The 24,616-nt window shown below is 41.0% G+C and overlaps 1 long non-coding RNA gene across 18 annotated transcripts in view; it reads left to right on the top strand.

The window, feature by feature from the left end:
* Positions 1-24,616, top strand: part of LOC113615468 (uncharacterized) — a 148,055-nt gene that overhangs the window by 14,610 nt on the left and 108,829 nt on the right. For 9 of the 18 annotated variants that reach the window (XR_003431027.1, XR_003431030.1, XR_003431010.1 and 6 more), the window contains exons 1-3: positions 4,456-4,508; positions 5,905-6,117; positions 7,646-7,765. The exons of 6 other annotated variants lie outside the window; for them this stretch is intronic. This is a non-coding gene — a long non-coding RNA (uncharacterized LOC113615468). Of the gene's footprint in view, positions 1-4,455; positions 4,509-5,904; positions 6,118-7,645; positions 7,766-24,616 lie in introns of those variants that run through there. 3 more of the 18 variants (XR_003431011.1, XR_003431016.1, XR_003431012.1) reach the window with 3 other exon arrangements.

Below are 24,616 nucleotides of genomic sequence, written 5' to 3' on the forward strand. Positions count from 1 at the left end.
TTTTCTCAGGGTATATGCCCAGTAGTGGGATTGCTGGGTCATATGGTAGTTCTATTTTTAGCAGTATCCTTTATAGATATCTTTTATTGATTTCCAGTATGTTCTGAAAACATACTTTTAATGATCACTATTCTTTAAAATCCATTGAGGTTTTTTTCTTTTAGTGGCCCATGATATGATTTATCTTTATGAATGTTCCATGTGCAATTGAGAATAATGTGTTGAGTGGCGTTTATACACACACACACACACACACACACACACACCAATTAAGTCAGATTGGTTGATAGTGCTGTTCAGGTAACCTATAGCTTTACTAATCTTCTGCCTACATGTTCTGTCAGTTACCTAGAGAGGAGTGTTGAAGTCTCTGATTGTAGTTGTGTATTTGTCCTTTTCTCCTTTCAGTAGTATCAGTTTTTGTCCAAATTTTTTTTTTGGCTGCGTTGGGTCTTCATTGCTGTACACAGGCTTTCTGTAGTTGCAGCGAGCGGGGGCTGCTCTTTGTTGAGGTGTGTGGGCTTCTCATTGTGGTGGGTTCTCTTGTTGCAGAGCACAGACTCTAGGCGCATGGGCTTCAGTAGTTGCAGCACGCAGGCTTCAGTAGTTGTGGTGCGCAGGCTCAGTAGGTGTGGCGCTCGGGCTTAGTTGCTCTGCAGCATGTGGGATCTTCCTGGACCAGGGATCGAATCCATGTCCCCTGCATTGGCAGGCGCGCCACCAGGGAAGTCCCTGTCCAATGTATTTTTAAGCTCTGTTATATATCTTATTTGAGAATTGACCTCTTTATTATGTAATGATCCTCTTTATTTCTAATAGTGTTCTTTGTCCTGAAGTTTTTGCTGGTGTTATTATAGCTACTCTGGCACAATATTTTACTATTTTTTCTTTAAACACCCAGTTATCTTTCTTCTTTCTTTAATTTATTTATTTTTCACTGCATTTGGTCTTCATTGCTGCGCGCGGGCTTTCTCCATTTGCGGTGAGTGGGGGCTACTCTTTGTTGCGGTGCATGGGCTTCTCATTGTGGTGGCTTCTCTTGTTGTGGAGCACAGGCTCTAGGCCTGTGGGCTTCAGTGGTTGTGGCACACAAGCTCTAGAGCGCAGGCTCAGTAGTTGTGGCGCACAGGCTTAGTTGCTCTGTGGCATGTGGGATCTTCACGGACCAGGGCTCGAACCCATGTCCCCTGCATTGGCAGGCAGATTCTTAACTACTGCGCTGCCAGGGAAGCCCCCAGTTATCTTTTAGGTCAATTAAATATAGGAAAAATCATGTATTTTACCTTCATTTATTTCTTTTTAGCATTCTTGATTTATTTGTGGAGATCCATGTTTCACCCTAATATATTTCTTCAGCCTGAGGAACTTCTTTAAGATTTCTTGTAGAGTAAGACTTCTGGCTATGATTTCCATCATTATTTTTATTTTTCTGAGAAAGTCTTTATTTCTTTTTCATTTTAAAAGTTAGCCTTATGGAGATAAAATTTACATACTGTAAAATTGACCTTTTTTAAGTGTACACTTCAGTGATTTTTAGTGAATTTGCAGAATCATACAACCATCACCCAAATCCACTTTTAGAATTCTGTCATCACCCCCAAAGATCCCCATACCATAGGTCAGTCACCTTTCCGCCCCCAACCCCAGGCAACCAGTAATATTCTTTCTATGCCGATAGATTTGCCCTCTTTGGAATTTCACGTAAATTGAATTGTACAATATTGAGTGTTTTGCGTCTGGCTTCTCTCACTTAGCATAATGTTTTTGAGGTTCATCCATTTTGTAGCATGTATCGGTTTTTTGTTCCAGTATTCCACTGCATGGATATAGCATAGTTTATTTATCTGTTTACTAGTTGATGAACACTTGAATTGTTTTCACTTTTTGGCTTTTATAAGTAATGCTTTTATGAACATTCGCTTACAAGTCTTTGTGTGGACATATGTTTTCTTTTTACTTCATACCTAGGAGTAAAATTTCTGGTTTGCATGATAAACTTATATGTAACATTTAAAAAATGTTTATTTCAGTAAATTAAACTATTTTTTGAAGAGATTGAATAAACTATTTAAGATACAATGTTTATATAATACTAGTCATTATCTATTTTGTTCCAGGTGATGATTTTTTAAATGTGAAACTACTCCTGTGTCATCAGACTATTATACCTTTTACAGCAGAAGCAGAGTGCACTATGTTTTACCTTTTAAGGAGCTGACTGCCAAGCTGTTTTCCAAAGTGGCTGGACCAGTTTACATTGGCACCAGCAATGGCACCTTGCATTTTTTTAAAGATATTTTCTGGGTATAGACTTCTGAGTTGCATGGTTTCTGATGAGAAATTTGATGTAATTCTTATTTTTCTCTCTCTATGTAAAGTTTCTTTTTTCTCTGGCTGCTTTCAAGATTTTCTCTTTCGTTTTCAGTAGTTTGAATATATGCCAAGAGGTGGTTTACTGGGGGCTCTGAACCTCTTGCATTTGTGGTTTGGTGTGTGTCATTTAATTTTGGGAAATTCTCACCCATTATGTTGTCATAAAATAAAAAATAAAAATAAAATAATCTCTCATCCCTCTGTCTTCTGGGATTCCAATTGGACTCATACTAGACTGTTTTATATTATCTTGGATATTCTTCTAAATTTTCTTTGTGTTTCAATTTGGGTAATTTTTGTTGACTGATCTTCAAGTTCACTGATTCTTTCTTTGGCTGTGTTGAGATTACTGGTGAGCCCATTGAAGGTATTCTTTATCTCTGCTACTGTGCTTTTCATTTCTAGCATTTCTATTTTGTTCTTTCTTAGTGTGTGTTTTTCTACTGCAGTTACCTGCTTATCTTGCATAATGTCCACCATTTCCATTTGAGCCTTTAACATGTTAACCATAATTATTTAAAATTCCTTGTCTGATAGCTCCAGTGTCTGTGTCATATCAGATTCTGGTTCTGATGATCACTTTGTTTCTTGGGAATGTGATTTTTCTTACCTTTTTGTGTGTTTTTATTTGTTTGTTTGAAGCCAAACATATCGTGTAGGCCAGTAGAGAATGAGGTATGAAGATTTTATGCCTGGCAATGGGCACATGTTTCCTTCTGCTGGGTCTTTAGAACAGAGTTTTGAGTTAACCTGGTTAGGAGTTGGATTGGGTTTGAGGTTGTTGTTGCTATGTCCACCCTCAGTGTACGACAGACTTCAAATTCCTATGGTGATTCCTTGTGCTTAACATGAGAGTTGGTTTTCCAGAGCAATGTCTTTTCGACACTGAACTTTAGGTCTTCCCTTTACACTGTGCCTCAGATGGTATCTTTGCATACTCTGTTTCCTCTTCTGTCCCTTTCCCAGTACTATTATGCTGTTACTAGTTACTTGAATTTATTTAGTTAGTGATGTGGGGAACTGGGATGTGGGCATTTTCTGTTGTTCTGCCCAAATCTCAGTCTTAGGTGCTAAGTCCACGGTATGGCCTCAGGAGTATGTGGTTCTGTGCCCAGTGTATATTTCTGCCCTTCCCCCAGGAGTAGTATTTTTTCCCCATTTGCTTCTCCCAGCTGCAGTGAATTTCCACCATTGCCCTAGAGTGTGTTGTCCTTTCCCCACAGAGAAAGGCATTGTTTTCCCTGGGGGAGATAGAGGAAATGCATGGGGTTGAGATTCGTATTCCTCCTGCATGGCTAACGCTCCTCTCTTCAAGGACCGCATCGCAGTGGTCCATTCTTAGGGCTCTTTCTGAGCTTTTCTGAAAGCCCCCAGCAGGATTCGTGGAGAAAGCGCTTGCAACAGAGTGCAGACCCCCCAGTCTCTGAGGCCCTCAGAGCCTTCCTCCTATCCTGCCAGTCCATAACCTGCCTTCACCAGTTCATTAGTGTTTGTTTCTAGCGGAACTCTTCTTACTGGTTTCTGGTAAGCTTACCCCAGATCAGTGAGTGCTCACGTCTCCTCTCCTCTGGTAGGGACTGTATCTCCTCAGATTTTGGGCAAGTGTGCTGCTCTGCAAACTCGGCTCTCCAATGCAGTAGAAAAATTCATGAATTTGAAGTTAATCTGGCTTATTTTTTGTCTTAACTATGGGAGTGACGTTTCTTCCACCTTACTTCATCCCAGAGTAGAAGATGAAGTTTTAGATTTTCTCAAGCCCACATTGCTCAGCCTCTCAAACGCCTTGTAGTTACTCCTCCATCGGCGTGTACAGAACCCTTCTTTCCTGTGACTTTTGTTCCTAAAATGTTCTGCTGTGCTTTGCAGTAAATACATGTTGACTATTTTGGGGTATTCCTATTTTCAGGTATTTCAGATGCCATTTTTTTTTTTTTTTTTTTTTTGGTCGGCGGCCCCTCCCTTCTTTGGCCTTTCCCCTTTGGGAGCACAGGCTCCGGACGCGCGGGCTTAGTGGCCATGGCTCACGGGCTCTGTTTGTGTTCGGGATGCGGGATCTTCCCGGACCAGGGCTTGAACCCGTGTCCCCCCATCGGCAGGCGGACTCTCAACCACTGCGCCACCAGGGAAGCCCGCAGGTGCCATTTTTATCCCTTCCTCCTCTCGGCAGATGCTGACACTTCACTGTTTCATGGCTGTTAGTGGATGATGTCTACCTGGTCATATTTTGGGTTTCATTGGGGGATGTTTTGTTGTTTTGTTGTTTATGGGTTGTTGTTCTATTATTCTAGCAGTTTATCTGTTTTATGTGAGAGATTCAAATTTAGGGAGATTCAGACCCATGATGCCACGCTGCTTAAAATCTTGCCTTCGTTTTTGGAAAGACACTTTTCCAGGGTTTAAAATTCTAGTTTGACAGTCTCTTTTTTTTTTCTTTAGTTTTTCAGTTAATGCAGTTTCAGAGTTTGGTAAATATCTTGAGGGGAAAACTGGCAGAATATTGGGCTCAGTTTCCCCTCTTTCTTTCTACCAGTGCTCTGCTGGTTTCTCTCCTCTTAGTAGAGGTCCTCAGTTCATGTTCTCACTCATATCCCCACCCGTTTACCTCATGCCCAGAATCCTCAAACATTCTGAGGAAAAAAATGGCTGCAGAGTGTCATTGCCTCTCTTTTCCAAAGTCCTGGCTGCCTCGTCATGCTCTAGTGCCTTCAAACAGACATTTTAAAATTTTATCTGGATTTCTTGGTTATTCTCGGTGAAAGTATTAGTCTACTACAAGTTACTCCATCACATTCATAATCAGAAGTCCACCTGTTTTCTGAGTATTTGCAAACTAAATTTCTTCATGAACTGCAATAATTGCTGAAGGGAGACATTTTGGGAGATTCCTTTTCATATAGATTCATCACTGCTTTTCAAGAAGAAAGACTCTTAAAGATGAACAAATATGACTGAGACTGAGGGAGACTGTTACATTAGTACATCATTTCCCTGACCTCTGTTTTAGCATGAAAAAGGTAAGGAGTTATTTAAGTTAGTACCAGATTAATTAGGTTAGAAACTAGTTTTTCATAGATATCAGTCCTAACTTCCGTACTGTTGGGGTCTGAATGCATGAGGCAGTGCTACTTTCCGGTCATTAGAAGCCCACAGTAGTGCTTCTACTCAAAATTCTTTCCCCTTGGTGTATTAATTCTTCTAGTAAAACACAAATAATACTCGGTTTTCTTCTCAAGGACTCAGACATAGGCACTCGCAGTAAATCACAGGGGCCATGTCCTGCTTTGGAGATAGAGGGCTTCATGCTGAGGAATCTACCAGGGAAGAGGAACTCCCTCAAGAATAGAATTTACTCTGCTAATTATTATGCTTCCTGCCACAGTGCCACAGATACCCTTGACTGTATGTTCCACAGCTGTGAAGAATGTTTCAAGAGAAAATTAGATTGTGTCTTCTGCAAGGTCTTCATCCTGGAGGCTCTCCAGAAAGGGTGATAGGGCTTCAGAAAAACAGAAAAATATCTTCTGTTCACAGGTGTTGTGTTTCCATAAAAGGAGTGTTTGGATCTTAGCTCTACTATTCACCAGCTGCATGACCTTGCGCCACTGACTCACCTCTGCATAAATTTCCTCATCTCTGAAGTCATTCTAACTACATTGGCTTCATAAAGCTGTTGTGAAGATCAACTGTAATAGTGGGAGGGAAAGTCATCTGTAGATTTCAAAGTGCAGCATACCAGAGATTGGGGTGAGCCCTATTGTTTCACCCCCCCTTTAGTATTCCTCGAGTCCTGGGGCTGGAAGAGATCAATCCCACATTTCATCTAATACAGTAATCTTCTTTGCAATGTCCCAGACAGATAGCCTTTTAGCTTCTGCATTCAGAGCTCTTTCAGAGATGGGATAGCTTTCCCTTATGCTTGTCTGCTAGCCCATACGCTGAGTCCCGGGATACCTGGAACTTCTCATCTCCTGTGACTGAGGAGGGAAGAGCAATGAAGACTTCAGAAGCCCAGAGCTATGCTGTGTGTTGAGTTTTGCCCTGCTTCTGATCTGGGACACTTGCAGCTTCCTGTTGGGATGTCTAGTCAGCTCTGAAAATGGGTTTGGTTTAATCTAGACCCCCTTCTCTAAACACATGGCAATTCCTAAGGGAAGGCAAGGGCTCGTCCACCCCTCCACGGCTTCTGTGGGTCTTTGGGATGGTTCTTCCCCTGAAAGGTCAAAATCACTTGTGTTTCTGGTAAGAACTGGAAACATCTAGTGACCTAAGTAGTGACTCTACAGGATGGGGAAGAAGAACTACTTAAGAAGCAGGAGGAACTGTTTAGCACCTATCAGATGAGCTAACTGACTAATTTATGCTGGCCATTTTTTTTTTTTTTTTTTTTTTTGCGGTATGTGGGCCTCTCACTGTTGTGGCCTCTCCCGTTGTGGAGCACAGGCTCCGGAAGCGCAGGCTTAGTGGCCATGGCTCACGGGCCCAGCTGCTCCGCGGCATGTGGGATCCTCCCGGACCAGGGCACGAACCCGCGTCCCCTGCATTGGCAGGTGGACTCTTAACCACTGTGCCACCAGGGAAGCCCCATGTTGAGATTTTAATTAGTTTGTTTGGTTGGTGGCTTATTATTATTACCTGCAAAGAATGTTATTTACAAGTTTATTCATTACTTGGATATATCTGTGTTCCTAAACTATCATTTCTAACCTTCTCTCATCCCATTTGCATTTTCCTAAGAATGCCTTCAGTTAATCTTTTTTTTTTAACATCTTTATTGGAGTATAATTGCTTTACAATGGTGTGTTATTTTCTACTTTATAACAAAGTTAATCAGTTATACATATGCTCCCATATCTCTTCCCTGTTGCATCTCCCTCCCTCTCACCCTCCCAGCATCATTACTTCTCATTCTGTAGGTGGAAATAATAAAGCATGGAGAGGCAAACATATTTGCCGAGACAGTGATTCTCAACTCCATTTTGGGGGCATTCCAGGGTGTCTCATAGGATCTCACAAAATTGCTCTAAAATTCTCAAAACCAAATTCATCTTAATTGGCTTTAATTTTTTAGAAAAAATTTCCAGCATTTTAGGGTAGGGTCAGTGAGTTTTACAAAAAAAATTTTTTTAAGTAAGACCAATGAAACGTCAAAATTACAAAAACGTTTGGGAAGCAGTGGACTAGTGAGTACCAGAACAAGCATTAAAATAATCCAGGTCAGGTACTGAGATGTATAAACTCGTGACTCATCCTCCATGGATCTGTATTTCCAAAGGCAGTGCGTTATGTGATGGCACAGCTAAAGATGCTTCTCTTCTGGGCAAGCTTTGCACAGCACTTGGGAAGGATCCTAATGGCCTTTTGTGATGACCTGATTTTTTTCACTGCTAGAGAGGTGAGAAAATATATGTACACTTGAACAGTGAGAATTTTAATTTGGCTGGACCACAGGCTCATTATGGGGGAATTATGTCAAATATGCTTGGAAAGGTAGGTTGGGGCCACATTTTGAGGGACCTTGAATACTAAACTGAGGTGTTGCAACATTTTTGATAGGCACTTTGGAAGCAGTGAAGATTTTTAAGCACGGGTTGGAGGAGAAAAGGCCGTATGAAATGGCCAGAGTTAGACTCCAAGGCTATTAATATGGCTAGAATGTGTAGGTTTGGCCAAATTGAGACAGTGAAGATGGAGAGATCCCTCAGAAACTTGCAGTGATCTGGATGAAAGGTGTTATGGAGGTTGTCCACCTTTATTATGAGCTTTGTCACTGTGCTGGTGTTTAAAAGCAGGTGGTGGGAATTCCATGGTGGTCCAGTGGTTAGGACTCCACACTTTCACTGCCGGGCCCAGGTTCAATCCCTGGTCAGGGAACTAAGATCCTGTAAGCCCTGTGGCACGGCCTAAATAAATAAATAAAAACAGGTGAGGTGTCACCTCTTGAATTCCACAGACTTTCTTGTTATGCTGGCTAAGATTTTGCCTAAAATCTTAAAAAAAAAAAACTAAAAAAAAAAAAGCTTTGCCTTGCCTTTCAGAGGTTCAAAGGCACTTACTTGTTCAGAATGTGCTTCTCAAGCTGTGTATAGTACTCTTGGCATCATGAAGTGTATGTAGTTCCGTGGAGCTCCGCATCCAGTTTGACCATCTCCAGTTTACTGCATTGGAAGAGAGGGCATCACTTCACACAGACCAACTCTGATCAGTTTCACCCATGCATGCTCTCAGATGTGCTGTGTGTGAGCTTGAACAGCGGGGCCTCAGTCCATTCTGACGCGGGAAATGGAGCATTTCCCTGTGATGTTTGACAGCCACTATTTGGCTTATATTTGAAGAGGAAAATAAAATAATTTTTTTGGAAAATATACTAATTTTGACCTCAGTTTTTCTACCCCTGAAAGCTTTTTTCTAAGAACACTAGTCAGTGGCTTGGGATACCCAGCAAATATTTACAGGATTAATTTGTTTCAATGAAAAAAAGTTATTTTTCCATACCTTTCATTATATGAACTTTTGGCAAAGGAAATTTCTCACTTTACATACTTCTTATAATAGACAAATTCCATCATCTCTCCACTAAGAGAAACAATGCTGAAAATAGTAGAATAATTCTAAAGTTATGGGAGTAACATAGTATCCACAGAAACCTTGAGTAAGTACCATGAACCTTGACCCTTATGATTAATTTGTAAGTCCTTGGCAGTGAGATGAGATGTGTTTTTTCACTGTGAAGCAAAGGAAACCTATCGTGTAACAAGTAAGTTTGTATACTGATGCTATATTGACTTTGTTGCTACCATGTCCTTACACAGACAGTTCATCTGGTCCCCACTGCTCCAGTTATTGTGATGAGTTGTGTATTTTTATTTCAAAGAAGATCTCTTTGAATTATTTTATTTCTATTTTGACCTACTTTAATCACTGCCCAGGTCTGCCCCATTCCACTAGGTGACACTCTTACCCATGAAACGACTTTAGTCATATCATCACCAGTAGTGGGCTGGGTTGTGCTTTTCTGTGAGGATGAAACACTTCTGGGTTGCTGGTATCCTTGCTCCCTACTCCTGAACTAGGCATCAAGATTCTGTTTCATACCTGCCTGCAAAGTCTCGTAAATGTTAATTGGTGCTATGGTAGGCACAGGGGCAAGATTTGAGCTAAACCACGGTCCCAGCCCTCCAGAAGCTCGCAGTGTAGTGGCAGGGGGCAGATTGCTGAAGAGCTAGAGAAGGGGGCCATGGCAGGGAAGGAAATGCTTTTGACTGGAAGCTCTGCATGACTAGAGGTTGTGAAGGCCTGGAGGTCCGAGACTCTGAATTGGGTGGCTGTTGGCATAGGGTGAGGGGCTCCCTGGCATGCAATGGAATGGAGAGACTAGCATCATTGCATTATTTCACTGGTAGTGCCTCTGGGTTCAACCCTGGAGGCCATAGAGGAAAGCAATGGCTGTGGCTGCTTCCTCCCATCCCAGAACTAACTAGGCTCTCCCACAGTCTCAGAGATAGACGATCAGAGGTTTCCCCACTGTTCCTGAACCAATGACTGGAAATATCTATAGCTCTCTCATTTGGTTTTATTTATCTTATTTTTTATTTTTGGAAAATTTTTTTAAAAATATAGAAAATCACACCCACGAAAGTAACCACCACCTATGTTCTACCAACAAGAATTAATCATTCTTATCATCTTGATATATTGGTTTCCGAAGTTTTCTGTTTATCCGTGATATTAATATATTGCCCCTATTCTCACTTATTTTAATCTATATTCTTCCCATTCATAACAGGACCAGTTCTTGGATTCAGTTATGGAATGCCAACATGCTTAGATATAAATGCCTCACAGCATGATGGCAGCAGAGAGTTGCTCCTCAAATGCAAACTTAAATTTTTTCTGGAGTTTAAAATTACATTGTAGAAAAAGTGCGAAATGCAGAAAGATGAAAATAAATTACCTGTAGCCCTACCACTTGGAGAGAACCAGAGTTGATGTTCATTTTGGTATATTTCCTTCCATTCTTTTTTCTATTTATACATAGTTTAAAAAAAATTAGCTTTGCATTGTATTTAATATTTTATAATCTACCTTTTCACTGAATGTTTTATGATTTAAATGTTCTTCTACCTCATGATTTTTAATAGTTGCCCAGTATTCCATCCTATAGCTATAGCTAGAGTTATGTCATACTTTATAATTACTATTGCTAGACATTAAATTGGTCTCCCTTTTTGGTTATTATAGTAATGTATGTTCTTGTGTGAATGTATGACTATTAGAATAAATTTCTAGAAGTAGAACTTCTCAAAGAGTATGAACATTAAAAGGAACTCTTTCACTGAATTTTTGTTTATCAAAGTAATATATGTTTACTATAGACCATGTAGAAATCACACATATACAAAAAAGAGAATGAAAAAGGATGTAAACGTCACCCATATTTTTACCACTCAGAGGTAATCACTATTAACATCTTATTATAATCCTTCAGTCTTCTTTTCTCTATATTCTGCGTCCTCTTTCATGAGCTTTTTACTTAATATATTCTGAACATTCTTTCAAGTTCATTATTCTACACTTTCAGTGGTTAACTAGCATTTCATTGTATGAAAGTATAATTTATTTGACCAACTCGCTACTGTTAGACATTTAGGTTATTTTTTTCCCTACTGCAAACAATGTAGATATGAGTATTCTGTTGCTAAGTCTTTGCAAAAACCCCAATTGCTTCTTTTAAATAAATTCTTAGATGTGCAATTATTGGTTCCACATGTAGGCACATTTTTCAGGCTTTCAATGAGTATTGCTAAACCACCCTATAATAATTGTCATGTTAGAGGTAGAGTATGGGCATGCCCCTTTTGTCTGAATTCTTGAAATCACTGAATTTTTGGCTGATTTGACTGCAAAGAATTAATATACTATTTTTTTTTACTTTTATTTTATTTTTTTAACATCTTTATTGGAGTATAATTGCTTTACAATGGTGTGTTAGTTTCTGCTGTATAACAAAGTGAATCAGCTATATGTATACATATATCCCCATATCCCCTCCCTCTTGCATCTCCCTCCCACCCTCCCTATCCCACCCCTCTAGGTGGTCACAAAGCACTGAGCTGACCTCCCTGTGCTATGCGGCTGCTTCCTACTAGCTAGCTATTTTATATTTGGTAGTGTATATATGTCCATGCCACTCTCTCACTTCGTCCCAGCTTACCCTTCCCCCTCTGCATATCCTGAAGTCTATTCTCTACGTCTGCCTCTTTCTTCCTGTCCTGCCCCCTAGGTTCTTCAGAACCTTTTTTTTTTTTTTTTTTACATTCCATATATATATGTTAGTGTATGGTATTTGTTTTTCTCTTTCTGACTTACTTCACTCTGTATGGCAGACTCTATGTCCATCTACGTCACTACGAATAACTCAATTTCGTTTCTTTTTAAGGCTGAGTAATATTCCATTGTATGTATGTGCCACATCTTCTTTATCCATTCATCTGTTGATGGACACTTAGGTTGCTTCCATGTCCTGGCTCTTGTAAATACAGCTGCAATGAACATTGTGGTACATGACTCTTTTTGAATTATGGTTTTCTCAGTGTATATGCCCAGTAGTGGGATTGCTGGGTCATATGGTAGTTCTATTTTTAGTTTTTTAAGGAACCTCCATACTGTTCTCCCTAGTGGCTGTATCAATTTACATTCCCACCAACAGTGCAAGAGGCTTCCATTTTCTCCACACCCTCTCCAGCATTTATTGTTTGTAGATTTTTTGATGATGGCCATGCTGACGGTGTGAAGTGATACCTCATTGTAGTTTTGATTTGCATTTTTCTAATTATTAGGGATGTTGAGCATCCTTTCATGTGTTCGTTGGAAATCTGTATAATTTCATCGGAGAAATGTCTATTTAGGGCTATTGCCCATTTTTGGATTGGGTTGTTTGTTTTTTTGATATTGAGCTACATGAGCTGCTTGTATATTTTGGAGATCAATCCTTTGTCTGTTGTTTCATTTGCAAATATTTTCTCCCATTCTGAGGGTTGTCTTTTCACCTTCTTTATAGTTTCCTTTGCTGTGCAAAAGCTTTTAAGTTTAATTAGGTTACATTTGTTTATTTTTGTTTTTATTTCTATTTCTCTAGGAGGTGTGTCAAAAAGGATCTTGCTGTGGTTTATATCATAGAGTGTTCTGGCTAGGTTTTCCTCTGAGAGTTTTATAATGTCTTTAATCCATTTTGAGTTTATTTTTGTGTATGGTGTTAGGGAGTGTTCTAATTTCATTCTTTTACATGTAGCTGTCCAGTTTTCCCAGCAACACTTATTGAAGAGGCTGTCTTTTCTCCATTGTATATTCTTGCCTCCTTTATCAAAGATATGTGCGTGGGTTTATCTCTGGGCTTTCTATCCTGTTCCATTGATCTATATTTCTGTTTTTGTGCCAGGACCATACTGTCTTGATTACTGTAGCTTTATAGTATAGTCTGAAGTCAGGGAGCCTGATTCCTCCAGCTCCGTTTTTCTTTCTCAAGACTGCTTTGGCTATTCGCGGTCTTTTGTGTTTCCATACGAACTGTGAAATTTTCTGTTCTAGTTCTGTGAAAAATTCCATTGGTAGTCTGATAGGGATTGTGTTGAATCTATAGATTGTTTTGGGTAGTATAGTCATTTTCACAATGTTGATTCTTCCAATCCAAGAACATGGTCTATCTCTCCATCTGTTTGTATCAACTTTAATTTCTTTCATCAGTGTCTCATAGTTTTCTGCATACAGATCTTTTGTCTCCTTGGGTAGGTTTATTCCTAGGTATTTTATTATTTTTGTTGCAGTGGTTAATGGGAGTGTTTTCTTAATTTCTCTTTCAGATTTTTCATCATTAGTTTATAGGAATGCGAGAGATTTCTGTGCATTAATTTTGTATCCTGCTACTTTACCAGATTCATTGATTAGCTCTTGTAGTTTTCTGGTGGCATCTTTAGGATTCTCTATGTATAGTATCATGTCATCTGCAAGCAGTGACAGTTTTACTTCTTCTTTTCCAATTTGGATTCCTTTTATTTTTTTTTTCTTCTCTGATTGCTGTGGCGAAAACTTCCAAAACTATGTTGAATAAGAGTGGTGAGGGCTTCCCTGGTGGCACAGTGGTTGAGAGTCCGCCTGCTGATGCAGGGGACACGGGTTTGTGCCCCGGTCTGGGAAGATCCCACATGCCGCAGAGCGGCTAGGCCCGTGAGCCATGGCCGCTGAGCCTGCACATCTGGAGCCTGTGCTCTGCAATGGGAGAGGCCACAGCAGTGAGAGGCCCGTGTACCGCAAAAAAAAAAAAAAGAGTGGTGAGAGTGGGCAACCTTGTCTTGTTCCTGATCTTAGTGGAAATGCTTTCAGTTTTTCACCATTGAGAACGATGTTGGCTGTGGGTTTGTCATATATGGCCTTTATTATTTTGAGGTAAGTTCCCTCTGTGCCTACTTTCTGTAGGGTTTTTTATCATAAATGGGTGTTGAATTTTGTCAAAAGCTTTTTCTGCATCTATTATGATGATCATATGGTTTTTCTCCTTCAATTTGTTAATATGGTGTATCACATTGATTGATTTGCATATATTGAAGAATCCCTGCATTTCTGGGATGAACCCCACTTGATCATGGTGTATGATCCTTTTAATGTGCTGTTGGATTCTGTTTGCTAGTATTTTTGTTGAGGATTTTTGCATCTATGTTCATCAGTGATATCGGCCTGTAGTTTTCTTTTTTTGTGACATCTGGTTTTGGTATCAGGGTGATGGTGGCCTCGTAGAATGAGTTTGGGGGTGTTCATCCTTCTGCTATATTTTGGAAGAGTTTGAGAACGATAGGTGTTAGCTCTTCTCTAAATGTTTGATACAATTCACCTGTGAAGCCATCTGGTCCTGGGCTTTTGTTTGTTGGAAGATTTTTAATCACAGTTTCAATTTCAGTGCTTGTGTTTGGTCTGTTTATACTTTCTATTTCTTCCTGGTTCAGTCTCGGAAGGTTGTGCTTTTCTAAGAATTTGTACACTTCTTCCAGGTTGTCCACTTTATTGGCATAGAGTTACTTGTAGTAATCTCTCATGATCCTTTGTATTTCTGCAGTGTCAATTGTTAACATCTCCTTTTTCATTTCTAATTCTATTGATTTGAGTTTTCTCCCTTTTTTTCTTGATGAGTCTGGCTAATGGTTTATCAATTTTGTTTATCTTCTCAAAGAACCAGTTTTTAGTTTTATTGATCTTTGGTATTGTTTCCTTCATTTCTTTTTCATTTATTTCTGATCTGATCTTTATGATTTCTCTCCTGCTAACTTTGGGGTATTTTTGTTTTGTTTTGTTCTTCTTTGTCTAATTGCTTTAGGTGTTAAGTTAGGTTGTTTATTTGAGAGTTTTTTGTTTCTTGAGGTAGGATTGTATTGCTATAACCTTTCCTCTTAGAACTGCTTTTGCTGCATCCCATAGGTTTTGGGTCGTCGTGTTTTCATTGTCATTTGTTTCTAGGTATTTTTTGATTTCCTCTTTGATTTCTTCAGTGATCTCTTGGTTATTTAGTAGCGTATTGTTTAGTCTCCATGTGTTTGTATTTTTTACAGATTTTTTCCTGTAATTGATATCTAGTCTCATAGGGTTGTGGATGGAAAAGATACATGATATGATTTCAGTTTTCTTAAATTTACCAAGGCTTCATTTGTGACCCAAGATATGATCTATCCTGGAGAATGTTTCATGAGCACCTGAGAAGAAAGTGTATTCTGTTGATTTTGTCTGTTCTTCTGCCTCAGTTATTCTGCTATTGATTCCTTCTAGAGAATTTTTAATTTCATTTATTGTGTTGTTCATCACTGTTTGTTTGCTCTTTAGTTCTTCTAGGTCCTTGTTAAACCTTTCTTGCGTTTTCTCCATTCTGTTTCTAAGATTTTGGATCATCTTTACTATCATTATTCTGAATTCTTTTTCAGGTAGACTGCCTATTTCCTCCTCATTTGTTTGGTCTGGTGGGTTTTTACCTTGCTCCTTCATCTGCTGTGTCTTTCTCTGCCTTCTCATTTTGCTTAACTTATTGTGTTTGGGGTGTCCTTTTCACAGACTGCAGGTTCGTCGTTCCCATTGTTATTGGCGTCTGCCCCCCATGGGTAAGGTTGGTTCAGTGTGTTGTGTAGGCTTCCTGGTGGAGGGGACTGGTGCCTGTGTTCTGGTAGATGAGGCTGGATCTTGTCTTTCTGGTGAGTAGGACCATGTCTGGTGGTGTGTTTTGGGGTGTCTGTGAACTTATTAGGATTGTAGGCAGCCTCTCTGCAAATGGGTGGGGTTATGTTCCTGTCTTGATAGTTGTTTGGCATGGGGTGTCCAGCACTGTGGCTTGCTGGTCGTTGTGTGGAGCTGGGTCTTAGCATTGAGACGGAGATCTCTGGGAGAGCTTTTGCCAATTGATATTGCATGGTGCCGGGAGGTCTCTGGTGGACCCATGTCCTGAACTCGGCTCTCCCACCTCAGAAGTTCAGGCCTGACACCTGGCCAGAGCACCAAGACCCTGTCAGCCACACGGCTCAGAAGAAAAGGGAGGAAAAAAAAGAAATGAAATAAAATACAAGTTATTAAAATAAAAAATTTAAATAATTATTAAAATGAAAATGATAAAAATAAGAAAGAAGAGAGCAACCAAACCAATAAACAAATCCACCCATGATAACATGCGCCAAAAATTATACTAAAAAAACCAAAAAAATGGACAGAGAGAACCCTATGACAAATGGTAAAAGCAAACCTACACAGACAAAATCACACAAAGAAGCATACACATACACACTCACAAAAAGAGAAAAAGGAAAAATATATATATAAAAAGGAAGAGCAACCAAATCAATAAACAAATCTACCAGTGATAATAAGCTCTAAATACTAAATTAAGATAAACACAAAACCATAAACAAATTAGATGCAGAAAGCAAACCCCAAGTCTACAGTTGCTCCCAAAGCCCACCACCTCAATTTTGGGATGATTGGTTGTCTATTCAGGTATTCCACAGATGCAGGTACATCAAGTTGATTGTGGAGATTTAATCCGCTGCTCCTGAGGCCGCACAGAGGAATTTCCCTTTCTCTTCTTTATTCGCACAGTTCTTGGGGTTCAGCTTTGGATTTGGCCCAGCCTCTGCATGTAGGTCGCCCTCTGGTGTCTGTTCTTCGCCCAGACAGGAGGGGGTTAATGGAGCAGCTGATTAGGGGGCTCTGGCTCGCTCAGGCCGGGGGGAAGGGAGGGAGGGGTGTGGAAAGTGGAGCGAGCCTGCGGTGGCAGACACTGGCATGACGTTGCACCAGCTTGAGGGGCGCCATGTGTTCTCCTGGGGAAGTTGTCCCTGGATCATGGGACCCTGGCAGTGGCGGGCTGCACAGGCTCCCTGGAGGGGAGGTGTGGAGAGTGACCTGTGCTCGCACACAGGCTTCTTGGGGGCTACAGAAGCATTTCATGCCCGTCTCTGGTGTTCACGCTGATAGCCGTGGCTCGCGCTCGTCTCTGGAGCTTGTTTAGGCGGTGCTCTTAATCCCCTCTCCTCGTGCACCCAGAAACAACGGTCTCTTGCCTCTTAGGCAGGTCCAGACTTTTCCCCGGACTCCCTCCCAGCTAGCTGTGGCGCACTAGCCCCCTTCAGGCTGTGTTCACGCAGCCAACCCCAGTCCTCTCCCTGGGATATCACCTCCAAAGCCCGAGCCTCAGCCCCGGCGGGTGAGCAGACAAGCCTCTCGGGCTGGTGAGTGCCGGTCGGCACCGATCCTCTGTGCGGGAATCTCCCCGCTTTGCCCTCCGCACCCCTGTGGCTGTGCTCTCCTCCGCGGCTTCGAAGCTCCCCCCTCCGCCTCCCGCAGTCTCCGCCTGCGAAGGGGCTTCTAGTGTGTGGAAACCTTTCCTCCTTCACAGCTCCCTCCCACTGGTGCAGGTCCCGTCTCTATTCCTTTGTCTCTGTTTTTTCTTTTTTGTTTTGCCCTACCCAGGTGTGTGGGGAGTTTCTTGCCATTTGGGAAGTCTGAGGTCTTCTGTCAGCGTTCAGTGGGTATTCTGTAAGAGTTGTTCCACGTGTAGATGTATTTTTGATGTATCTGTGGGGGGAAGGTAATCTCCACATTTTACTCCTCCGCCATCTTGAAGGTCCCCTAATATCCTATTTTAAAATTTACATTTATTTGGTTACCAGTGAAGCTGCTTTTTTTTTTTCTTCTATTCTTTACTCTTTTGCCCAATTTTCTGTTCTGCTGTAGATATTTTTTCTTAAGAAATTTAAGAACTTCTTTGTTACTCATGCAGGTTTTCTCCTTTGGCTAGTTATTGTGATATACTGTGTGCCTAGATTTACTAATATTAAATTGTACTCCTGAAATAATTCCTCTTTCCTTATGGTGTAGTATTCTTTTTAAAAAATTAATTAATTTATTTTATTTATTTATTTTTGGCTGCATTGGGTCTTCATTGCTGCACGTGGGCTTTCTCTAGCTGTGGCGAGTGGGGGCTACTCTTCGTTGCGGTGTGCGGGTTTCTCATTGTGGTGGCTTCTCTTGTTGCAGAGCACGGGCTCTAGGCACGCAGGCTTCAGTAGTTATGGCACAAAGGCTCAGTAGTTGTGGCTCGCGGGCTCTAGAGCGCAGGCTCAGTAGTTGTGGCGAACGAGCTCTGTTGCTCCACGGCATGTGGGATCTTCCCAGACCAGGGTTCGAACCTGTGTCTCCTGCATTTGCAGGCGGACTCCTAACCACTGTGCCACCAGAGAAGTCCTGGTGTAATATTCTTTTTGTCTTGCTGAGTTTGGTTTGCTGGTATTTTATTTAGGATTTTTGCATCTATGTTCGTAAGTGACATTAATCTTCAGTCTTCTCTCTCTCAGTGTTTTGCGCATGTGTTTACCAGGTTTTGTGGGTAGGATAACTTTAGTTTTATAACATAATGGGGCTTAGTTCCTTCTTTTCCTCTATACTGGAAGCTGTATTTAGAGGATGGAAATTATCTGTTCCTTGTAAATGATAAAGAACTTACTCATAAAACTGTCTGGACACTATTATATTCATTGGAGGAAATATTTTTAAACAGCACAGGTTTTTTTCCCCATATTTTGTACATCTTTGTGATTCTAATTGGCTAAGTTTCCTAGAAAATCATCCATTTTTGAGATTTTCAAATTCATTAGCAATATCAAGATTTATTGAGATATAATGCACATACCATACAATTCATCCATTTAAAGTGGTTTTTAGTGTATTCACAGAGCTGTAGATTCACAACCATCACCACAATCATCACAATAAATTTTATAACAGTTTTAAAACCCCCGAAAGAAACCCTATAGCCATTAGCACTCACTCCGTTTCCCCTTTATTCTCCCTAGCCCTAGGCAACTACTAATCTGCTTTCCATCTCCATAGATTTGCCTCCTCTAGACCTTTCATATAAATGGAATCATATATTGTAATCTGTAGTCTTTTGTGTGACTGGATTCTCTCACTTAAGGTAATGTTTCCAAGGCTCACCCATGTATTAACATGGACTAGTACTTCGTTCTTTCTTTAATTTTTTTAAATTAATAGACTTTTATTTTTAGAAGTTTTAGTTTTACAGACAGTGAGCAGATATTACAGAGTTCCCACATACTCCCCTCTTCCCACTCCTCTGACCATAGTTTTTCCCACCAACATCTTGCATTGGTGTGGTTCATTTGTTACAAGTGATGAACCAATATTGAAACATTATTATTAACTAAAGTTCATAATTGACATTAGGGTTCGCTCTTTGTGTTGTACAGTTCTGTGGGTTTTGACAAATGCGTCATGTCACGTATCCGCCATTGCAGTATCGTATAGAATAGTTTTGATGAATAGTTGGAGCACAGGGGATTTTTGGTGCAGTGCAGTCCTTGCCTCCCCCAGAACCGCTAGCAAACCACTGCGTCTATGGCTTCATCTTTTCCAGAATGTCGTGTAGTTGGAATCATACAGTATGTAGCCTTTTCAGATTGTCTTCTCTTAGTAATATGCATTTGAGGTTCCTCCATGTCTCTTCAAGGTTTGATAGTTCATTTCTTTTTAGCACTGAATAATATTCCTTTGTCTGGATGGACAACAGTTTATTTATCCATACACTAACCAAAGGACATTTTGCTTGCTTCCAAGTCTTGGCAATTATGAATAAAGCTGCTGTACATGTCTGTATAGAGGTTTTTGTGTGGACATAAGTTTTCAACATGTTTGGGTAAATACCAAGGAGCATGATTGCTGGATCAAATAGTAGGAGTATGCTTGGTTTTGTAAGAAAGTGCCAAACTGTCCTCCAAATTGGCTGTACCATTTTGCATTCCCATCAGTGATGAACAAGAGCTCTAGCTGCTCTCCAGCCTTCCTAACATTTGGTGTTGTCAGCTGTTTAGATTTTAGCCATCCTAGTAGTGCATGGTAATATTTCATTATTGTTTTAATTTGTAATTCCTTAATTATATTTGATGTGGAGCATCTTTTCATATGCTTATTTGCCATCCATATGTCTTTTTTTGTGAAGTGTCCAGATCCTTTCCCCATTTTTAAATTGGATTGTTTGTTTTCTTACTGTTGAGTTTTAAGGATTCTTTGTATATTTTAGGTACAAGTCCTTTATCCTACATATTTTGCAAATATTTCTCCCAATCTGTGATTTCTCTTTTCATTCTTTCAACAATGTCCTTCACAAAGCATAATTTTTGTGTGTGTGTGTGTGTGTGTGTGGTACGTGAGCCTCTCACTGTTGTGGCCTCTCCTGTTGCGGAGCACAGGCTCCGGACGCACAGGCTCAGTAGTTGTGGCTCACGGGCCCAGCCGCTCCGCGGCATGTGGGATCTTCCCGGACCGGGGCACGAACCCGTGTCCCCTGCATCGGCAGGCGGACTGTCAACCACTGCACCACCAGGGAAGCCCCCAAAGCATAATTTTTTTAAATAAAGTATAATTCTTTTTTTATAGCTAAATGATATTCCATTGTATGGATATACCAGATTTTCTTTATGCATTTACTAGTTGGTGGACACTTGGGTTTTTCCCTTTTGGCTATTATAAATAGTGCTACTATGAATATTTGTGTACAAAATTTTGTTTGGGCATAACATTTTTCATTTCTCTTGGATAGATATCTAGGAGTGGAATTGCTGGATCATATGGCTACTCTATGTTTAGATTTTTGAGGAACTGCCAGACTTTTCCATAGAAACTGCCTGACTTCTCCAAAGCAACGGCACCACTTTACATTCCCACTAGCAATGTAGGAGGGGTTCCATTTTCTCCATATCCTCACCAACACTTGTTATTGTCAGTCTTTTTGATTACAGCCATAGTAGTGGGTATGAGGTAGTATCTCTTTGTGTTTTGATTTGCATTTCCCTAATGACTCAATGCTGAGCATATTTTCATGTGCTTCTTGGCCATTTGCATACTTTCTTTTCCTCTTCACTTTGATATTCTCTTCCATGAGAATGTCCCTGATTCCACTGATACCTTCATACACGTGTTTTTCAAATATTAACTTCCAGGGCTTCCCTGGTGGCGCGGTGGTTGAGAGTCCGCCTGCCGATGCAGGGGACATGGGTTCGTGTCCCGGTCCGGGAAGATCCCACATGCCGTGGAGCGGCTGGGCCCGTGAGCCATGGCCGCTGAGCCTGCGCGTCCAGAGCCTCTGCTCTGCACCGGGAGAGGCCACAACACTGAGAGGCCCGTGTACCGAAAAAAAAAAAAATTAACTTCCACATCTGAGCTTTCTCCTGAGATTGTCTCGGATTCCCATCTGCTTACTAGAGATTAATGTCCCGATTGCATCTCAGAATTAGTATATCCCAACTGAAACTCATCAGCTTTCCTCCCAAGCTATTTATTCTTTCTGCGTTTCTAATTCTGTTATTTATACCATTATTCTTCTAATCACCCGAACTTGAAACTTGTCATCATATCTGGATGTAAGAGAAATGGGATAGGGAAGAGTCGATTCATTACCAAGTTCTATGTTACTTTCATAATGTTTTGCATCTGTTTTCTCTTTATTCTCTCCTTCTTGATCTCTAACCTCTTTTGACTTTCTCAGTCTCTTATTCTCCTGGTTCTCTTACGTCTGATTATTTTATCTCAGGTTATTTTTACCTTAAATGACCTTAATTTTTACCTTAAATGTTATTTTTACCTTAAATGATCTGCCCGTTTCTTGACCATCTTCTGTGATCATTATAAATCTTCTGCCTTGGTTATTTTTACGTAATCCCAAGATGTGAACTATCATTTACACACTTATAACTCCCAAATATATATTTCTAGCTCTGAAATATCTTGAGAACTTCAGACACATGTATCCAACCATCTGCAGGACATCTCTATTTCACAGACTTCTCAAACTCAGAACAGTAATCCTTTGGTATCCACGGGGGATTGGTTCCTGCACTCCCGTGGATACCAAAATCTGAGGATGCTGAGTACCTTATATAAAATGACACAGTATTTGCGTATAACCTACGCACATCCTCCTGTGTACTTTAATCTCTAGATTACTTATAATACCTAATACACTGTAAACGCTATGTAAATACTTGTAAATACCATGTAAATGCTATGTAAATGTTTACCGAAGCATGGAAAATTCAAGTTTTGCTTTGGGGAACTTTCTGAAATTTATTTTTCAAATATTGTTGACATGTACTTTGTTGAATCCGTGGCTGTGGAACCTGTGGCTCTGCCAGCTGTATGGTTAAACTGAACTAGTCCCATCCCAGCTGCCCCCAAACTTGCTCTGCCTCTCGGTCGATGGCAATGCCATTGATCTGGGGTCCTTTAGGATAGAAATCTGGCCATCATTCCTTTTCTCTCCCTCTCCCCAAAAGCCACACATTTACCAAATCTATTCTATTGGAAAATTGCCCTGAATCCGCTGTTTGTACCCCATGCTGCTGCTTTGTTCTGGCTTTTATCGGCTCTCATGTAGACGGTTTCAGTGACCTGTGATCTGGTCTCTCACCATGCTCCACACCCCCTTCCACCAACGCGAAGTTATTTTCCAAACTGAAAATTTAGTCATGGCCATTTCACTGCAAAGAACAAACAGAAACAAGAACACCACTAGTAACAACAAAATAAAAACATGAAAATATTTAGAGTCGCCCCGGTGGCTCCTCAGCCTCCTGAAGCAGATCGTTCAAGCTCTCAGCCGGGCGCATTGATGTGCCTCCTGCCTACTTCTTTAGCTTCATTTCTCACGATGCCCCTCCCCCATCTTAGCTCAGGCTCCAGCAATATTCTTCTGGGATGTTTAACAAGTTCCCTCTGCTCAGACTCTTCTTCCTGCCTTGTCTGCCTTCTTCATCCTTCAAAAGCCCTGTCTGGGTGTCCCCTCTTCTGGAGAGCCTTTTCTGAGGCTTCCAGCTCTGGGATTCTTCTGGACTTCATACAGTGTCATATTGCAACTCTTTTGTTTATATGTCTGTCTTTCCTACTAGGCTGTGAGCTCTGCAGGGACAGATTTTGGCTGATTTTCCAGCTATGGAGTAGATGCTCAGTAAATATTTATTGAATGAGTGATTGAGACGGTCCACGGGCCGAATGTTATCCTGGAAGTCTAACTCCATATGTCTAGTGTGCAATAACATGATAGCACAGGTCTCATCTTTTATTTTCTCTTAGTCAAAGAGCTCAAAACTTGCACTTTCTTGGAGGTAGGCATGATCACCTGGCTGGTATCCAGAAGGAATGCTTGATAAGAACCTGCTTCAGTGAAAGTGGACTTATGCTTTCCGGGGGTCTGTACATAAAGGAAATGCTTCTGTCTCCTCTTTGCCTGGCTCTTGGCATAACTTCTGATAGCTCCCCCATGCTAGGAGTTACTTCTGAGCCAATGAGACATCAGATTGCATTAAGGGATTGGGCATTATATCACATGCTGTCATTGCTAGATGCCTGCAGAGTTTTGGGTTCTAAGAAGCAATTGTTGACTGGAATTTCCCCGTAGAGGATGAACAACTGTATGGGAGAGAGTGGGAGATTAGAACAGGTCCAAGAATCTTTAGTCCGAGGATTTTAGTGAGTTTGTGATCCCCTCTGGGCATGCAGGATACAAGCCCTCAAGAACAGCAGTGTAATTTGGTAGAGAATAGCCCAGAGCTGCTCTAGGATCAAATTCTTCAGGTCCAGCAAATCAATTTGGTTTCCCTGGGCTTTGTGGGACTGAACTTTAAGACTGTTGCCTCTGGCAGTGACATCGCCAGAAATATCTCAGGGGACCCAGTACCCATCTGAGTAGACAAGCTTCAGGAAGTCCTGGATAAGCCTCAGGAAGTCAGGTTGTTGAGCCCAGTGTAAACTGCTGCATCAGGCTCCACACCCTTTCCCATGGAAACCTGAGCACAGGTCAGGCAGAGGTCAGTAGGGAGAAGGATTGGGGCTCAGTGACCTTTCTTCAGTGGTGCTCAGCTGTGACTCCTGTGTCCCTGGAGGATTAGCACCGCCCCTGCCAGAGCAGGTTCTCTGTATGTTATGCTTTCCCGGGCTGCACCTCCAATCCCAGTTAGGCCAGTGCCCTTCCCTCTGGGCAGAGTGACTTTACCCTGACACCTTGGTGAGCCTAATGGAAACTACAGCTTAGTAGACTTTGGTTTTATGGAATGAAATTGTTATTTCTGGTCCAGAGAGACTAAGCAAAAGCTAAAATTGCAGAAAAATTTTTGCAATACTGTGTAACAGTTTACAAAAATCTAACTGATTGGTTCAACCTTCACATAACCCAGTACCTGGCACTTAGTGGACATTCACATGTTTGGCGTATGAATGAAACTGGGGATTTATTATCTTATTTTATGGATGTGGGAACTGAGGCCCAAGCAGGTGAACTGAGTTTCCCAAAATCCAAATCTCCAGTTAGTCAGTGTAGAGCCTCGCTTGAAATCAAGTTCATTTCAGGTTGACATTTACTGAGTACCTCTCACATTACAGGCATTTGCCAGTGATGGATAAACGTGGTCCTCGGTTTTGAGGAGCTTTTAGGCTTGCCAGGGAGTCAGACACATAGGAAGTAATTTCAACACAGTGTGCTAAGTGCTATGATAGAGAACTCTGTGCAGTGTGATGGGGGTTACAGAGGAGGCGCGGCTGATCCACTCTGATGCGGTCACGAAAGACTTCTTGAAGAATTGACGCCTCAGTTCAGTTTTGAAGGTTCAGTAGAGGTTGGCCAAAGGTAGAAAGAACATCATAGGCTGAGAGATCA

This window comes from Aethalodelphis obliquidens, unplaced genomic scaffold (genome assembly GCF_003676395.1).
Source record: "Aethalodelphis obliquidens isolate GAN/ISIS:26980383/991018 unplaced genomic scaffold, ASM367639v1 scaffold118, whole genome shotgun sequence".
Lineage (NCBI taxonomy): Eukaryota > Metazoa > Chordata > Mammalia > Artiodactyla > Delphinidae > Aethalodelphis > Aethalodelphis obliquidens.